At 39.6% G+C, this 17,207-nt stretch overlaps 1 protein-coding gene and 1 pseudogene across 2 annotated transcripts in view; one reads left to right on the forward strand and one right to left on the reverse strand.

The window, feature by feature from the left end:
- LOC147304678 (zinc finger MYM-type protein 1-like) overlaps window positions 1-17,207 on the reverse strand; it is a 302,003-nt gene that overhangs the window by 179,534 nt on the left and 105,262 nt on the right. The window lies entirely within an intron of this gene.
- LOC147304681 (uncharacterized) lies at window positions 7,061-11,284 on the forward strand (annotated as a pseudogene). Its single transcript, XR_015126992.1, has 4 exons — window positions 7,061-9,162; window positions 9,473-9,640; window positions 9,962-10,057; window positions 10,548-11,284. The product of XR_015126992.1 is annotated as an uncharacterized LOC147304681 (transcript).

Consider the following 17,207-nt stretch of genomic DNA (forward strand, 5'->3'; position numbering starts at 1 on the left):
GTGTACATTTGTTAATTGGCATTCTGAAGCGGCATTGACTTTATAATGAATGCAGTGCAAGGCTGAAAGCAGGCTCGAGCACGAAAGCTGGAGCTTTTTTGTTTCCTTTTGCTCGACACATTATTTTATGTTTGAGTAATGCACGCACATTTCTCAGTTGTTTTGTAACTCCTGCTCAGTAAGCAGCTTAACGTGCACTAAAGTGATTCATTAACACGTTCCCCCTCAGGAGTTATCGCGGCGTAATTAAGGCAGGTCGCAGCTTATCTGTTGACCAACAGGTCCATTGTCGCTATCCGGCTTTGTTAAATAAGGATCAGGACCAAAACATATTAAATACAGCTTGCAATCAACTAGTGGTAAGAAAATTGGTTGAAGTACTTGGTATTAAGTAAAGTTAATAGTTTAGTGCTTTGACCGTCAAATCATTTTAAAGATGATTTAAAATGCAGAAACACACAAGTGTGAGCAGCAAAAGAAATCATGCATGGATTGCATATGGCTGCTTCAGTTACAGTGCCCAGGTGCCGTTTGTAATGCGTGAGTGTCATTTGGAATGGAGCCACCGTTAATGACATTAGCATTTGTGCTTTTCTTACTGTGACAGCTCTAAATGGCTTTGCCATGGAAAGACATCTCATGTCAGGAGGCTCAAATGAACTGAATAATTACCGCTACTGAATCAAAAATCACAATTTCAGAGTGCTATTTTAAAGTCGCAGGATTCTAATTAAGCTGCGGCCCGCTCGTTAACGACAGATGCTCTGTGGCCGCACATTTACTCAGCTGTAGGTAATTAACATGAACTGCAGTAGGTGATCAACCAGGCTCGTGGCTAGCAAAGAGCTGTCTCTAATCACCAAAAAACAAAGGAGAGATTACAGTTAACCATTACTTTAGAAGACAGATTCAGTGAACTTAAAATTGATACAAGTAGCTGAGCTGAAGCAGGAAAATATTCGTTGGATACAGGGTTGGGTGATATGGGTGCTTTTCCATTGGCAAATACCCCCCAAAACCGTTATTTTTTTCTTGGTCGCAATGTAACGGCTGTTCAATTTTCATAAAATAATAAACATTTCTAGTAATTACTGCTATAACACAGAGTTTGGAGCACAAACTTCTAGACATTTCAAATTTTTAAGACAAATAAAAGAAATTCTGAAAAAGATACTACCCAGAGTAACAGAAACTAGCATAGGCTAGCCCTTATGTGACAGTAAGTAACTTCAGTTCTGTATCTTTTTAGCTAAACATGTTTACATTAGAAATTTAACATCATTTTATTCCAGCTCTTACAGACTAGCAGCACTGCTGACAGTGTGGTTACTCTCTCAAAACAACAGCAGCTAACACCTAACTTGTCAGCAATCAATAACAAACATCAGTCACAAACTTTCCATTAAATGTTCAGCAAATTCATTTTTTTTAATCAGCCATTTAGTATACCACTCCTCCATTATCTAGTGCTCTGAAGCAGCTTATCTTGCCAGGCTGAAAAGCTAACATTAGCTTAGTAGTAAAGCTTTGAAAAATACCATCAGAAGTTAATAGCAAGTTAGCAAAACATCCAGTTACAAGCTAGCTTGTATAGGCATGTTCTGTAGTTCTGTGAAAGAAAAGTTTTCACAAGATTTTATGAAGCCCTGTGACAACCCATGTTTTACTAGCTGGTAAAAACATCTTCAGGAGCAACAACAAAATAATCTTTTATCAGTTTTTCACACCATTCTGGAGGAATTTTGGCCCAATGTACAACGTAGCTTTAGCGGTCTGTACTTTGACGGGACAGCTTGATGCTTTTCTTCATCAGCCATTTTTACCATAGATTTCCTCATGTGTTTGGAATCACTGCTCTGTTGCATGAAAAAACTTTGACCAAGGTTTAGTTAATGGACAGATGGGCTCATGGACTTAAGAATATTTTGGTGTACAGAGCAGTTCACAGTCAACTTAACGACCCCAAGGTGCTCAGCTCCTGTGGTTGCAAAACAAGCCCAAATCATCACCTCTCTGCTAACGTGCTTGACAGTTAGTATGAGGTAATTGTATGTATTTGATATGCTGTGTTTGGCTTCCTCCTAACATGGTACTGTGCATTATAGCCAAACATCTCCACTGGTCTCATCTCTCCAAAGGACAATGTTCCATAAGTCTTGAGGTAAGTTGTGTTGTAACTTTGAAAACCTTAGCTATGCAACTTTTCTAAGCAAGTTCAGCCTTTTCTTATTTGTAGTGAACTTTAACATTTAGAACTTTAACTGAAGGCTGTAGAGTCTGAGATGTAGGTCTTCCTCTATTTGTAGTTTGCCTAAACATTGCATGGCCTGACCTTGTGTATGAAAACTTTCTCTTTTTTTCAGTATACTTTATTATATATATATATATCAGCTTTCACACTTGGCAGACATGAGCCTCATTAAATCATGCTCATCCTTCACGGCCTTCATGACGTACAAAGTGTAAGTTACCCTTCCCTGGTTTTATCCAATTTGTTCTTCACCACATCTGTGGGTACAATTCAGTGTTATTGCAGTGAAACATATCAGTGACACTGTGACCTCAAGAATGAGTATTAAAACTCATAATAACAGATTAGTTTGCATCCAGCTGTAACCGAGGCCAAATGTATTCTCCATGAGAAAACAGAAGGGAAAAAAATCTCGCAGACACAGACACTTGGAGCAATTTATGCTCACACACACACACACACACATTTCCCCTCCAGGCTAAAAAACTCTTGAGGTCAACATGAGGTCACCTGGGCTAGATCATCGACCTCTTGATGAGTGTGCATCCTGAGCCGACCTTGGCTCTGTCCCCACACTGGTTCTGTTTCTCTCTGCTCTACGCTGCCCTGGGCCTAGTCCTATCTGTCTGGAATGGCAATGAGCCCAGCTATTTTCAGCTTTGTTTTGCACTTACAGGCAGACCTATAGACCCTTGCAATTTTTTGTGTGCGTTTGGTTTTTTCCGCAGCGGTGCGGACATTATTCTGCACTAAAAGAGTCAGATACTTCAGATGGCACGAAAGCACCTTTATCTGCTGTAAAGCGGGGTGAGGAAGTCTGAGCTTTAAAAACGGCATCAGTGAGAGAGGAAGAAGAGAGAACGGCAAAGTGCGTTTTTCGCCGTAGGTGCTCCAGCACAAGCGGGGCCAAGTGTTGATTAAACAGACCAGAAATACAGTGGGAATAAGAGGCAGAGCAGATAAGAGCCTTCCAAATACAACACATACACACACATACATATTGCTTCACACAAGGACAGGAGCGCAGCAGACAATATCTACCTCTAACTGCACTCACAGTGTTTTCATGCCAAGGAATTACAAATTATATCTATTTAACTCTCAGGGCCACAGAGAGTCTTTGTGAAGCCTGGAAAGTTGAAGCTGAATTTAGCGAGGAACAACAGGCAATGCTGAGTATTCACCACCACCAACTTTATCTCTTCAAGGACTCGCTGTTTCCTTCTCCTACATCCATAAATTCTTTTGACAATTAAGTCAAGAATATACAACTTAAATCAAATCAAATCACTTTTATTGTCACATCACATGTGCAGGCACACTGGCACAGCACATGCGAGTGAAATTCTTGTGTGCGAGCCCCACAAGCAACAGAGATGTGCAAACACAACAACACAAACGAGCAAAATACAAGAATGGCCAACCTGAAACTAATAAATATATGTACAATATATAATAGTGTATGCATTTCTGGATGTGTATACTAAATATTTTCCTACGTGTGTGTGTGTGTATACACATTTTTACAAATTAAATAGTAAAAAAAATAAAAATAAAATAATAATAATAATAATAATAATAATAATAATAATAAAATATATAAAATATACAGAGTTGAATATGTGCAAAACAAGTGGCATTTATATACAGTATGGAGTGCATAATGTTAAAAAAACTTATAAAGCCAGAGAGAAGAAAAAAGACAATACTGGCTGAATTGTGACTTAAGGTTTTGGCTTTTGTAGCTTTAAAGAGAATTACTTTACATTTGTCTGCTTTTCTGTCGTCACCCGGCTCATATCCATGTCTTCCACTAGGACATGCCAACAAAGACGGCCTGTGTTGTGTTGACAAACTGTCTTTGCCTCTCGTCCATACGCTTTTAACCTATACGATGCGAATGCGTCAGCTCTGATGCCTCGAGCCACATTCCTAGAAATGGCAGCGCATTCCACACAAGCCACCCATGCTCCGTGCGTACCCCGTGCTGCTCTGCGGCCCGCAGAGCAGCACGGGGTACGCATGGGGAACAGCAGAATTTGGCAAGTTTATTTGTTTATTGTTCGAGCCGCTTTAGCCTGTTGCTTGTGAATTGAAGTGACAGCAAAAGCTGTAAAGAAGCGGTTGGGGTGAAACGGGGTGGCGATTTTTCTTTTTTCACATGGCTGACGACGCCTGTGCATGATGTGCAGCGTAACATCGAATCATCTCATGTTGAAGGTAACAAGGTTGGACAATTGCATAAGCAAACCATGCATGGTGGGGTCAGAGAAGTGTTTTCAATGCAGGAGGCGCTCGGGCACTTTACTTTGTGGTCTAGGTCACCCACGTTTCCACAGCCATCACAGCCCGATACTCAGACACAGTCATACTGTGATAGTTGTTATAGGTTCATGTGGAAAACACAGCAAATTAGATTTCAAGTGTAAAAACTTTGGGTATTTGTGGGTGTAGAGTGTGAGAAAATGTGAGCCATTATGTGGCTACTGTAGACAGCTGGATAGTCTGGATTGCTTTTGAGAGGTGAGAAAATGCATTTTCTCTTAAATATCACTTTAAAAGCAGAGTTTCAGTATTTAGCCTGTGGACTAAAAATCATATGAAAAGGGGGATTAACAAGACATTCAGTTTTAATCCATTACATTAACTTGCAATTTATTATTAGATTATAGACTGTATATAAAGGATGGTCATTGCCTACTGGTCTGTAAAGTTCTGTTTTGAAGACTCTTTTTTTTTTTTTTGAAGCTCTGTCTTATTAGCAAACAAGCAAACTTTTTAAACAAGCTTGCCTTTGTAGAATTTACTGGTGTATCAAACAAACACAGATACATTGTAATTAGTGCTAAGTACTCTACTTATAACAAAACAGAAATTCACCCTCTAAAACTGGAGCACTGACTTTTCAAATTAATGGTACAACAATTGCTTCTATTCCAACTACGATGAATATGGGATCAGACATCTAGTTCTGTGACTCATATTAGCTTAGCTAATATCAAACAAGAAAGTTAGTAACCTTGTAGGCAACTAAATGCCATTCATAGTAATTATGCACCTGCTAATGAATAGCTTCAGTCCATAATAAGAGTAAAATGGTTGCATTTTTAACCCTTTAAAACCAGTTGGAGCAGGCACGCTCCGTTTTGCGTAACTATTTTTAAATCCCTGTAGAACTGGAACCACGTAAGCTAGCGCAATAATTATTTTTGCATATGAAACTGGACGAGTTGTACTTACATTTTATGCCATCAGCTTGTCCTAGGTCACGATTTCCTTCCACATATAGCTTTGCAAAAATTGCATAAAAAGCAATTGCAGCAAACACAAAACATAATATTCCAGAAACACGCTTTGCCGATAAGATCAGCTTTTCATAACACTTCGAACGTCAGCGTGAACTATCGCATGTCCGCCATTACCTGCCCAAAACCGGAAGTGGTGTCATTTTCACGAAAAATGTGATTTTTCTTTTACCTTCAGGCCTTATAAGCCTATACTGGTGCTTTTAAAAGTCATGTTTGACTTTATGCTTTTCTGTATAGTTTCTGGGATGCTTAGAACTCAAATTGCACTGCTTGAAATAGTTTATTTTGATGCATAGGCTGGTTTTTTACAAATTTGCATTATAGTATTTGTTTTTCATGCAGTATATAAAAATTGGTGTATCTCAAAAATAAAACTATGACGACACTCAAAATAAATTTCCTGTTATTGGAAACTATTTTCAGGAACTTCTTTGTATTTGCAGTTTTGAGGGATAAACCTCTTAAATTTCTCTAACTAGAAATATATGTAAAAAACAAAAAACAAAACAAAAATGATTTTAAATTTTTTTGTAGTTTATTGCACTTTTTTGCAATTTATGTAGTTACTATGGACTTAATACATACATATCATTAAATTTGGGCTATAATGGTTGTATTGATATATAGCAACTTAAAATGCTCCCACAAATGGCACTACAGCATGTAAAAATATAAAGATATGCTCTGGCGCATCTAGCTCATAGTTTTCTCTCATGGTTCAGTGTCTGTTCACACAGAAAAAACTAAGCAAACACTAAGTGAACCAAAATAGACCACTACAAACCAAGTGAGAACATTTAGTCCACTTCTTAGTGTGCCTGAGGCAGAAAAACAGTTGTCTTCTGACCTGGTACATAATGTGAATACTTTATATTAGTTTTATAGCTAGCTGCAAGTCTGTGCTTACCGTTTATGTACCCTGCACATCAGTCTTACTGTGTTTACACCAAGAAGGAATATGAACCAGTTTCAATGGAATAAACACTGCAGATGTGAAAAAAGTATTATTCAAGACTACATGTTCAGTTCATGGTGCCCTAAGTAGGATTATCATCATGCATCAACAATCTCTGCACAATCTCAAGAGCATGGAGGAGATTCCAGGAAGCAGTTAGTTACTCTAGGAGATTTGGACAGGGCTGTAGAAGGTCCTTAACCCATCAGCAGGACCAGTATCTGCTCCTTTGTGCAAGGAGGAACAGGATGAGCAATGCCAGAGCTAAAAATTTACCTCCATCAGGCCACTGATGTGAATGTCTCTGACCAAACAATGAGACTGACTTAATGAGGGACCCACATCTTCTTCTGGGCCCTGTGCTCACTGTCTGGCACACTGTAAACCCCAACAGTCCACCTGACTTATAAAGTTTGTGGATACAACAATTGAAATGCGTCACAAAGTTGAAACAACTTAAAACTTTTCTGTTCTCTTAACGATTCAAACAGTTATAATTGTACATGGCTTAGAAGTTAAGAGTAAATACTGCTTTTTTAATTATGATTTTTGAGTAAATGGTTTTTTTTCGAGCTCCGCATTTGTACGTCATGACGTCATGACGTTTTCTCTCTAACCTGAACGACGTTGACAGAAAATTCTGTTCAATATGGCTGCCCTTCTCGAGCGACCGGAGAGCACATTTGGAGAAACTTGTAAGTAAAACGGAACCTTCGTTATGTTTATTTTTTCCGTAAAAAAGCAAGTATATTAATATGTTGCAGCCATTAACTTGTTTTTGAATGCGCCGTTGTGTTAAACAGCACAGACCCAGGTAGTGAATTGTTGTTCGCTGTTGTTCGCGCTCTTTTTCAAACCGATGATATCGTCAGTTTTACAGTTTTAACCGATTAAAACACAGTTTTAATAAGAATTGCACATAAAGAAAGTGTCTTAGTGATATTTTAACGACCCATTGCCAACGCAAGAAAGTTGGCGTTTTTACAACAGCAGCCTCATTGTTCGGCCGGGTTTTTTTCTTCTTCTCATTAGCATCATTCAAAAGTGACTTAGCTAGCAGTGGCAACTTCTATCTTAAGCAGCAGCCTGTAAAAGAAGTAGTTTGTAAGTAGAAGTTCTGTGTAATATTACATGTATCTCACTGATGTATTATGTACTATTGCATAACAATGTGTCTTTGCAAAGATTTATCCCGCAGTTTGGCTTGGTTTTTTAAAATAACTGCAGTGTAAATTCATATGTATTCTGTGCTTTTTTTTTTTTGCTTTTTTTTTTACAACTTAACAGAATTTATACATGGTGAGACAATGTTGATTATATGGTAAAAACTTAAAACTAAAAGAGGGTTACTGTTTACCATGACTAAATGGAATGATGGCCTGTGACTTTGTAACATCTGAAATTCTTACCTATGTTTTGGATTGTTGGATGATCGGCCATAGAATTCAAGACTGCACTCAAAGTAAACAGCAGTAATTGTAAGTTTTTTTTTTACCATGCTAAGTGTTTATTTTGTCATGAAATGTACAGTGTACTTTTGAAATTTTTGAAAGCTGTAATGATGGCTGAGTATATAATTATCACTGACCATAATAAGGTTAATGGTATGATGTACAGTGTTTTTATATATGAGACGATTCATTTTTTAAAAATCATCTCCATTCCTTGTTTTATTCATAGGATGATGGCAGTATCCCAAAAGTTCCTGCTGAGAGTTCACCTCACCACAGATGTTGTTGTGAAGGTTTCTCTAACTAAGCGGCCTGAGTCGGTGGAAGAACTAATCACCATACTCCGTGAGAAGCTCAACCCAAGGCTGGACTTTGAGTTTACCTTACAATACGAAGACTCCGACTTTGATGGGCAACTTACCTGCCTACTGGATATTCAAGAGTTGCCGGAGAAGGGCACACTAAAAGTAGTGAGATCTGAAAGTGATGTCAGTTCTTGTGCAAGTTCTGATACAGACATCCTTCCTCATGTGCCTTTAGCTCAGCGTCTGAAGTGTTGGCCTGACACTTTCCCAGTACCTACCTTTTCTTACGAAGTTGAACATCTCCTTGAGGAGGGAAATAGAGCCTTTGAGATGTCTGGAAAACATCTGAAGTTGACTCGAGCCCAAAAGCACAACATCTTGGAGACCATGGCTTCAGTGATGCACACCTTCAAAGCCTATCCGAGTGATGGAGATGTCGGTTTGGCAGCAGAAGCTCTTGTTACCACTCATCCATGTCTTAAAGAGCCTGGAAGTAGGAATGGAAGTTATGGTTGGAAGACCAGTTTAAAATTCAAGATGGGAAATTATCGCACCAAGCTAGCCAGATCTGGATGTGTGGAGGTGTCTGTCAATGCTGGTAGGAGGAGTGTTAACAACCCTGAAGGAGAGCATCCCCACTCAAACATAAAAAGAGCCAGAAGAGCTGAGGTGAACTACCTCCCAAACTTTCCAAGAGGAGAAGATCAGGTCAGTTTGGAGGATATGAGAGTCCAGATAAAAAAATGAGGTTGAGAAGACTGAGCCCAACAAAGTAATGATTGAAAAACTGATGCAGACTACCTTCGCACTTCGTCGCCATGAAATTGTTCAAGACAACCCAATGGTAAAGAACTTCTTAGAGAAATGGCCTGCTCTGCGATTTGACTCTCAGGTATCTGTGCTTTGATTTTTTTCTTCTTCTTCAGTTTAACATGAAACAATGCAAGTTCAGCAGATCTCTTCAGATCCAGATAATAAATAAATAACACATAAATAAATAATGGATAACAAACAAAAATATATTTCAGCTTTGTGATACACTTGTGCTTGTGGTTCGGGTCCAATTTAAAGAAAAAAAAATTCATAGGACATCTATAAAGCAAGGTTAGACAGAAGTTGGGCAATTCCTCTTTAATGATAGGATGTAAATTTGGTCAGTAATTTGGCTTCATGTTGGATGTTTTTGTCCTGTTTTATTTTAGATTTGTGCGTAGTTCCACCGAGTCACAAACATTAACCTGCGGAACCAGTTCTACACTGAACTTGACAGACACACACCACGACTTATGGCTCTATACAGACAGAAGGCTGCACGGACTGGCAAGATATCAGAGGCTCTGCGAACCATCCTGAATCATTATGATCTTCAGGTGAATATTGATAATGATAAAATTAACACAAATTAAAAGTTTCACTGATAAAAACTCAATTTTTCCTTGCTTTGAACATTTGTGTTTTATACAGATTACAGCTCTGATCTGGTATGTTACTTTAAAATACTGTGTAGGATTTTTGTCAAATGAGTAAGATACAGACTCTTTGTCATAAGAGACAGAAAGGTTGTGTCTTAAAAGAAATGTCTCCAAAATTATGTAGAGTCACATGTCATGCAGTTTCATAAACATGTATTCTCCCCAAAGAATGACACCTGAAAACTTTGTGTTCAATGAACTTTTCTTTTCCCTTTTTAGGAGGCGCCTGATATCAACGTGAAACGCACTGCAGTGCTTTGTGCCCTTCCTGTATACCTGCGGGAGGAGGACCCAGAATTCTTTTAGACATGTAATGTAAGTGTATTTTTGCATCACTTAAATTCTGCCAGTGAGATAAAACACCATGGATTTTTTTAAATACAATTTAATACCCTAGCAGCTACCAAATTGTACAAGCAAAATACCCTCTCTTTAGAAAACCCTCACACACACACACAGGGTCAGGAGCAGGGCACAGGCGTATCACAGCACTTCGGCTACGCTGCAGGTGGCCCCAAAAACAAGGCTGAAGTCAAGATTTAGTTTCTTTTTGAGATAAAGTCATAAAATAAAAAATGACTTCTTTTTTTTCTTTTTTTCTTTTTTTTTTTTTAGAAAAATAACAAACATACTAATTATGTAATGCAAGAAGCTAACGCGTTAATGTACATTTTTCAAAAAAGTAGAGTACCCTAACCCGTTACAAAGTAACCCACTACACTGCTGAATTTTTTGCTAGATTACAGGTCTTGCTTGTCACATTCTCTCAAACCAACCTTACTTATTGATACTGTGTCTATTCCAGGCGGACACATTGGATGAGTCGACCCTCATTGACACTCCAGTTGCCCTTCTCACAGTGGTTACCGACGGCGCTTCCCAGACCAGTCCATTTTACTTCCTCAAGCATGGCCATTGTGGTGGAAGGCGACTTGGTGATGCGTGATATTCCCAGATTTGCAGATGCATTTGCCTTATTGTTTGGCTTGATCTATGCTCTGCATTTAGACTACCCCAGGAAGCTCGTTCACACATTTACCTTTGTCCAAAAAATCTTCATGGGGCTTGTTGACGGCAAACCTCTGAAACCCTGCCTACATGCTCTTAAAAATGATTTGTTGCTGAAAGAGTAGTTCTGGAAGGAATATAAGGCAATGTTTGTTAGGACATGCACTCTGTTACTGAGCACTTTGTTTTAAGCACTTTATTTAAAGCACTTTAAGTTTACTACAGACTTTGGGTGGATTTAACTCCATCAGTTTACCTAACTTTGCTCTGGTTATTTGGAAGATGATCATCTTTATTTGTACCCATTTTATAAAATTGTTTTTCATTTCTTTTTCAAACAAAAGTGATTAGTATTTGACTTTTTATTTTGAATTTATGTATTTTGAGAAAGATGCAATTAGGACTGATGTTGTCCTTTGTGATTTTATAAAAAGACATGTTCTACATTGAATTTATAATGCTCACTTTATGGTGCCAATGTCCATGTTAGTGGTTTTATAAAAACACTAAGTGATGTTTTTACATTTCCATAAAAAATGTTAAATAAACAAAATGTAAAGTAAATGAATTTCTCTAATTTTTTTTACTAGTCTACACTCAAACATTTAAAAATAAATATCTTTTAATTAATAATCATATAATTTGTGTTTAGTTTGTAATATAATTGCATTGTGTTGGATCAAAATAGTAAACTACAAAAAACACAAAAATATTAAAATTAAAGTATATAGTTTTTAAGTAAAGCTCAATTAATAAAATAAAAATATAATTTAAAATTTTTAAGTTAACAATAAATACAAATTTTGAGTACCCCATACTTAGAAAAGATGAGTTTGTGTACTTAAAACTTTTGAGGTAATCAGTTTCCACAAATGTTTTAAGTTCAGTCAACTGATTCGGGTTTACAGTGCACCGTAAAGCCTGACTGGCATTTGTCATAGAATACCAGAATTGGCAGGTCCACCACTGGTGCAGTGTGCTTTTCACAGATGAGAGCAGGTTCATCCTGAGCACGTGTGACAGACATGAAAGGGTCGGGAGAAGCTATGAACAATGCTATGGGTCAATGATGCCTGCACAGACCTCCACAGGCTATGCAATGGCCCCCTGCCATCAGTGTTGGGGAGTAACGGAATACATGTACCGCCGTTACGTATTTAAAATACAAAATATGAGTAACTGTATTCCGTTACAGTTACAGTTTAAAAAGGTGGTATTCAGAATACAGTTACTTTGTTGAAATAAATGGATTACACTGCGGTACTTTCCTGTTTCATTTTGTCGCGGGTCAGGACTGTTTGGTTTTGTTTGACAGCTACGTTCTGTTGTTCCAGGCGGCAGCGTTACGGTTGCCATGGTTACAGGGCGACGCTCTCTCTCTCTGTGTTTCCTGGGTGAGAGAGCGCCTTTTCGTTGTTGTTGTTGTTGTGCTAAGCTAACAGGCAGAATGCTACAAGCATAGCTCTAAAGAATGTAGCATCATGGGCAGTGTAGTCCGTGTTGCAGGGAGAATGGACTGCCATACACGTTATGGGTCTGTGAGCGCGAGGAGGGAGAAAAAGGGGAGTGGAAAGGTACGAGTTGTCATCGAGCAAAAACGGGAGCTGGAAGCATGTAAATATAATAATAACCACTGCAGCCAAGAAGAGTGCCTGACGAGCCCAGTTGTAAGTAAGCTATTAAGACTCGACTGTACACCGTGTTCGTGTTTTCCTCCGAAAACAATAAGTTCCGTTGGAGCAGCCTTTCAACGCCTCTCTCTGTATCTCGCAAGAAAAGTTGACCCACACAACAAAGTAAAGCTATTTTTCGGCTACAAGCCGACAGGGACCCCGCCGTATTAGTCAGAGGTCCCTTTACTACAGTTCGGAGTCGCGGACCTTCAGTAATAGTAATAAATCACAGCAATAGTACATTCACGTTGTTGTAAAAAGCATGATAATTAAGTAATCCAAAGTATTCAGAATACGTTACTGTCATTGAGTAACGTAACGGAATACGTTACAGAATACATTTTGGGGCATGTATTCTGTATTCTGTAATGGAATACATTTTAAAAGTAACCTTCCCAACACTGCCTGCCATTAGGTATCCTTGGACCATTGTCAAACCTACGCTGGTGTAGTGGGTCCTGGGTTCCTCCAGTTGCACACTGTCTTACCTCATGTATTGAGGCGATGTTGAACTTGCCACATGCAGGCAGTTCCTGGAGGATAAAGGAACTGATATCATTGACTGGCCCCCATGCTTGCCTGATACAAATCCAACAGGTCACCTCTGGGATATTGTTTTATCATTTAGTCCATGCAGGTTCCACCTTACACGGTCCAGGATCTCAGTAATGCATTGGTCCAGATCCGGGAGGAAACCCTTCAGGGGCATGCACTGATGTTGCCAGGTGTGTATACAAGCAAACCACTGAGTACCAGTTTAAGTTGCTGCAGTGAAAATTTGGCAAAACAGACTAGCCGGTCACATCATTAATTCACTTTGATTTTCAGGATGTCTTTGAATTCAGCCCTCTGTAGATCAATCATTTTTATTTCCATCAAATCGCATCCATTTGTTCCTAACACATCACTCAATCCACATCGGGGGGGGGGGGGGGGGGGGGGGGGGTCCCATTTCACTGCAGGGCAACCTGCTTGTGACAAATAAAGCTTTGATTGATTGATTGATTGATTGATTGATTGATTGATCAGCACAGATATCCAGCAGGACTTTTTCCCATTAAGATTTGATGTGTTTTCAAAGTGTTCCTTTAATTTTTCTGAGTGGTGTACAACGCCATATTCAAGTTATAAGCAAGCTGAAATTAAACATCCCTTGTTAAGAAACAGTGTAATTTCACAATACTCTGGTTGTGTCAGTTTTGGTGTTAGTGAGGCTGCTTGGCGCATTTGAACCAACCTCCAGCGCTGAATAATACAGATAGAGAAGCAGATTACAAACTATCCAAACATGGAAAACGCAAACCAGAGACTGTCTCTTAATCCCAGCAACACATTGAGATGGAAAACAGTGGATAACGGCGCAGAGACAAATAAAAGCTTAATCTAATAAGTCTGACTCGCTTAGGCCACCACACACAGTACACTGCTGCTGTACAAACAGGCTGAGGTAATCATGTCTGTGCGTGTGTGTGTGTGTCATGGCCTGAGAGGCCGTGCAGCACCAAAGCTGCCCTCACCATCTGGCCTTGGCAAAATGAACACAGTGTTCCTCCACAGTCTCTCTCGCTCTTTCTCTCTCTACCTCGATCGTTCGCTGGGGGATTTGATACTCATCCACCCAGAGAGATTAAGCGTTTCCATATTCCAGTCATATTCCCCAGGTTGTTTTGCTTTCTAAAAACAGTGTTTGTGTGCCAACATGCTTGGTGGATGGATGGGTGGGTGGGTTAGTAGCCAGGCAGAGAGAGAAAGGGAGGCCGGGAAATGACATGAAAAAAACATGTAAAATCTGGGTTTAGCGCCAAAACCACACGAAGGTGAAAAAGTAGGCAGACTGAAGGTCATGCTGGTATAATGAGTGTAAAGGTGCATAAATATAGCAAGTGTACACATCCTGAACTCCGTGGGATACCCGCAGGGACCCTTAGAGGTGTTGAGAGGGTGTCTTTTCATGTGTGTGTCTTGTGCCTCAGTGTCTAAGGTTAGATTCACAGTTCACAAGTTCAGGGACTTCCAACACTGCGGAATAAATGTGACGCCACACATCTTTGTGTCCCCAAAGCGGCGAGGACCTTCCATCAACCTACACCCGTTCTCCATTCTGCGACCCTTAATCCAAGTCAACACTTCTAAAAGAAAAAAAAAACATCATTTCAGGATAACAATTTCCACATTAGGGGATTTTCTCATCTCTGTATCCTTGTGAGGACATTTGAAACACACACACGAAACCACAAATCATTTGACAGGAGTGTAAATCCACAGCTCCCTAAGAGGCTTTACCAGGAAAGATCACACTTTCATATACTCCTCTGTTCCCCTCCCTTCTTTTTCCTAAATACTTGTTTGTTGTTGAATTCAGAGAAGACAAACGAGACATTGATCACTCTTACTGAACTGAGGATGTGTGAAGATTTCTGCACAGTGAACCAGTTTTTTTAAACAGCACTTAAAAACAGAAAAGGACACAGACTGATAATAAACAGCGCACTCTGCTCTGCGGTCTCCCGTGACAACCGGGGTTAGCGTTCGCTCACATACTCCCTCATGCGCTAAATAATTCAGGGAGGACAACAAGACTCACCCCATCTCAGGTCTGAACCTCCTGCTGTGGTTCAGCCCTCACACACACACACACACACACACACGCACACACACTAAAGTGTATTCACGCTTTCCAGCAAAGGAGAGCAAACCCATCCAAGGACACGTAATGCTACTAAATATTCTATTGTCTGGAATGGGATGTTTTCCTTTATTCAAAAGAAAAAGAGTGCTCATTACTGAAAAGTGTAATGGTGATGAAAACCAGATTGGGAGGCATAAGGGAGAAGACATAATTACATCAAAGGGCTCCAAAGCAGAAATCCAACGTTCGACACAAACACAGCGAACAACAGCAGAGTTCAGTCCTGCAGTGTTTTTGTTCTGACACCCTTTAAAGCTGTATATTTATCATGAATCTTCAACAGCAAATTATTTATTCAGTCGCAGAGTGGCTTTCTGTGTTTTTTGGACACCTATTGTCGAGACTGATGGAAGGATTTTTTTCTTAATTAGAAATTATTTACTTTCGCCCATTTCCTGTATCCAGGAGGGACTCGAAGGCAAATGCAGGAATATTTTGAGAATGCTGCCAGGAATACTGCAGGGCTAGTGTGCTGTAATCTAAAACTTTAAGACAGAAAAAAATTCAATGTAAACTAAGAGATCTTCAACCACTTACTGTATGGGCAGTCATACTATCATGTCTTTAAGTCCGACATCATTAACTGTTTCCGGGTCCAAACTCTGCTTTTGGTCCCAAAGTCAAACAAACGCTGTGGCATCACTGCGACTTACAAAATGTCTAAATTCTTTCATCTGTAATAAAATGATCAGTGTGGCGATATGAGGTGTAACAATTAAGTTTAACATCCAGGCATCCATTAAAACAGAATTTATGAAGTTTAGCGGAGTTAGGAGTTAGCAGGGAGTTTGGTAGTTTCCATCTAAAGATTATATACCATGTTCTGACTGAGGGATTTCTGAAAAATGAAAACGTACAGCTCTGCTATCACTTCCGTCATAAATGATGACAGAAAACTAAACAATAGTGACATTTGTAGGGTTACTGAAGTTACATCATCACTTAACAACATAGCTGGACTGGCCATCGGGCATACCGGGCATTTGCCCGGTGGGCCGCTGCCGATTTTTTGTTTTTATAGGCCGATCGATTTTTTTTTTTTTTTTTTGGAAGGGTATAAATAATGAAAGGTGTTGGATTGGCCAATTGGTCATGATCGACTCTGGGCTAGACCAATTACAGCCGAGGAGGTCGGATGCACCCTCCCCCTTGTTTAGCAATCCTATAACCAGGGGTGCCCAATCCCGGTCCTCGAGAGCTACCGTCCTGCAGCTTTTAGATGCATCCTTGTTCCCACACACCCGAATCAAATGAATGGCTTGTTATCAGGCCTTTGCCAAACACGATGGCATGCTGAAGAGGTAATCAAACCATTTGATTCAGCTGTGTTGGATTAGGGATGCATCTAAAAGCTGCAGGATAGTAGCTCTCGAGGACTGGGATTGGGCAGCCCTGTTATAGACGAACTAAAGAAAATGGAGAACAAAAAAAAGGAAAGGAGGTGCAGAAAAAATTAGGGCCAAAAAGAAACAAGCCCTTCAGGCAGACGCTGCCAAATGTGTAAAAATAACTGAATTGTTTGGCGGTAGCTATGGCATAGCTTCCACAGATTTAGCAATATCAGCAAGTGGTGGAGGCCAGCAGGTGGATAAGGGAAAGGGGAGGCAAGAGGAGGAGAGACCCGAGGCGGCCGCCGGTCATAGTGGCAGAGGAACTGAACTTCAGGTAAGAAGTTATGACCTGCTGTCTGTGTCAGATATAAACCAAGTTTAGTTGTAGTTTGTTTTCGTTGTGCTGACTTTTTACAGTCGCTTAGAATAACTGGTACTGCGTACTAGCTAGCATGACGGAGTTTATATACTGCTGGGCGGGTGCTATGAAGTTACTGATAGTAAATTTTATTTTATGCTTAAGGTTAGTTTCTCAAACTCCTCAAAATCTTAACAAATTGTGCCAATCCTTACATGTTGCACCAGGCTGATTTATCATCAAAAGTGGAGAAGTCTGTGACAGAGGAGACAGAAGAGCAGCAGAGAGAGAAATAAAAGAGCAGGAGATGGAGAGATGACTTTATGTCATCCATGAGGGATGCATTTGACATATGTTTCACATATTATAGCCCAACAAGTTACTTATAGCAATTTAAATACGAGCA

The sequence above is a fragment of the Aulonocara sp. 'chitande type north' Nkhata Bay genome, linkage group LG22 (assembly GCF_057382095.1).
Source record: "Aulonocara sp. 'chitande type north' Nkhata Bay isolate Kocher_YH1m ecotype deep benthic linkage group LG22, A_spYH_male_GT1.1, whole genome shotgun sequence".
In the NCBI taxonomy this organism is placed as follows: domain Eukaryota; kingdom Metazoa; phylum Chordata; class Actinopteri; order Cichliformes; family Cichlidae; genus Aulonocara; species Aulonocara sp. 'chitande type north' Nkhata Bay.